Below are 2,845 nucleotides of genomic sequence, written 5' to 3'. Positions count from 1 at the left end.
TATTTCTTAATAATAATAACCTTTAATTCCCCCCTATTTCCTATCAATGCAATCCAAGCAAGCGTTGATAGACTGGCAAGTTACCAGGACTTTTGGTATGTTTTCAATCAGTGGAACGTTACATTTGTCAGTCAGACTTTTCCAGGTCGGTGGTAAGTTTCAGTTATAACATTAAGATCCTGTCATCAGGGTTCCCTGGACACCAAGTTGTTCGTCCAATAAAGACCTTCATTTAATCTCCAAATTTTACCCAATAATATCTGCTTTATATGTCCTATAGTCTTGTGGGCATGCTTGAACAACCCAACCATCAACCTTTTCTTTGCCACTCTAGAGTCTAGAAAGAGAAAACATGATCACTAGTTCTCTTTTAACATGCAATGGGAGAGACTTGATCAAGTGAAATGAGTCGAAATTCTAGCCAAAAAATGTCATTCATGACTCGTAGTATATTATATATTCAGGGTATATGTTTTTTGAGGAGGTCTAAAACTAAGAGTTTTCTAGTGGAAATAGTTTCAGGAAGCACTTCTTTTTTGAGAAGTTCTTAGAGGACTTTTTTATTTCTTAAGGAGTTAAACGAAGCAGTTTTTAAAAGGATCAAGAACTGTCAGCTCGAAATGCGTAGACCTTTGTGCCCCCCCCCCCTTTTTTCTTTAGTCACCTGTTTTTATTGACATAATTTGTTCTTTTATATTTCAAGCATCATAATTAAAAGTCATTTTTGTGATATTTCATATCATGGTGGATGCTGGAATTTTTTCCTCTACATTTATAAAACCTGAATTAATAAAATACCTAACATATGCCCGTCAGTGTTGTTTTTACATTGCTGTGAATTATGTCCACATTTTATTGGGTATTTAGGTGGTTTTCAGGCTTATTACAGATGGAATTCACCTGAAAACAAAGAAATGTGCACATAGCCATTATGTATTTTAGACACTTTCTGAGCCTTACCCAACAATTGAGTTGTCATCCTGTTGAAAAGGGCTGTCATTTATCAGAAAAGAGTGAGTGCGTGCCAAAAAATGCGCCAGAATTATGGTGCATATTACTAGATTACATGAACCACAAACAGTATGAACCACTTTGATAAATTTGGTGTATTTTAAGACAGTCTAGTAACATGTGTTTGTACTAAGAATTAGGCCGTATGGATAAATGTGCTCATATGTGTTCACAGGACCATGTTCTAAAGTTTTCTTTTTTCTTCAAATCATATTATCAATATTACATTGGAAATGCCTGAAAAATATATTGTTTCCATTGTAGCTAGAAGCAGGTCTCAGTAGACTAGCATAAGGGGTGCAGAAGACGTACAATAGTTGCATTTGAGCCCCGGATGCTTGAGGGGGCTTTGGGTTTGTTCTGTCACCTCTTGGATTGACCCTTATTTCTAGATCAAGGGTTCACTGACCACGAGACTCTGTGTAATAAGGTATGACTGTGCTCGATCTGATTTCTCCATTTATTTCTTTGGAAGTTCTGAATACAGATGTTTTCCCATTATGGCACAAATAGTCAGCGATAATTTTTTTGCCTTATAGCAAAATAACGTCTAATAGAACATGTTAAAACTTTAGTCTAATATCTAGGGGTACCTAAAGTTTCTAATTATCCGCTCAAAATCTCAAAAATGGCCCCAGCCCACCATGAACCATTTCTTCCACTAGTGTCTTCCTGTATGATGTTTCACCCTCTTACACTCTAGGCTGTAACACGCCACCATGGTTGAGGTATTGCTCACTTTGTTGCTGTGCCTCTTTGAGCAATCAAATGCAAATCATCCTATATAGTTAACAGGCATTGTTGTTAGTCCTGTATTTTTGATAGACCTGTGAAATGCTAAAAAATATCCAAAAACAACAAAAACAGAATCCCCCTTGCTTGCACATTATCACAGTACTGTGATGTGCATAAAGTGTAATTTCCTACTTTTGATCTGCATTGAATTTTTACAATTAGCAACAATTTAAATAAATTTATATTAATTTTTTCACTAACAGTTTAGCCCTGAAGTAAGTCTCACAAATTATCAATAATAAGTGGCCTTCAAAGTTACAGTAGATGTACGTTTGCCCTCAAGTTAATAGCAACCCTATGTTACTGCTCAGATATTCAGCTGAATACATTAAGTATGTGACTGCTGAAAGTTATATGATGTTTAATTCATATGCAACGGTCCCGAAGGATGCATTAGACATGCAACGACTTGAGAGAAATGCTTCAGTTAATGTAAAGGGGAGAAATGTAGTGCTAACCATAAAAATATGAAAGTAAAAATCACCCATTATGTGTGAATTTTACTGCACTATACACAGTACACATAAGACATAACGGAAAACACATAAAAGTCATGGAAAACATGAATATAATCCATTGTGTGCAAATATTGATGTAATGCACACTATACACATTACAAATAACATAACTGTACAATACCCACTCAATGGTCTTCTGCAGCCACTCACAAAGACGGTCACACACTGGACCTCATCTTCACCCGCCTCTGTTCCCTATCTAACCTCTCTAACTCACCTCTTCCACTCTCTGACCACAACATTCTCACATTCTCATCTCTCTCCACTCCATGTCTACAATCCCCACCCCACAAACTTTCACACCCTCGCAGAAATCTTAAACATCTTGACCTACATTCATTCTCTGAATCCCTCCTCCCTCTCCTTATCCATACACAATGCGGATGATGCTGCCGCTCTATATAACACCACAATAGCTGTAGCTTTGGAATCTGCTGCCCCACTTACACATACCAAAGCTTGCAAAATCAACAGACAGCCCTGGCACACCAGCCTGACCAAAGAACTGAGGCGAGATACCA

The sequence above is a fragment of the Ranitomeya imitator genome, chromosome 4 (assembly GCF_032444005.1).
Source record: "Ranitomeya imitator isolate aRanImi1 chromosome 4, aRanImi1.pri, whole genome shotgun sequence".
NCBI lineage: Eukaryota > Metazoa > Chordata > Amphibia > Anura > Dendrobatidae > Ranitomeya > Ranitomeya imitator.
The sequence above is the reverse complement of the archived record's forward strand: the minus strand, read 5'-3'. Positions refer to the sequence as shown.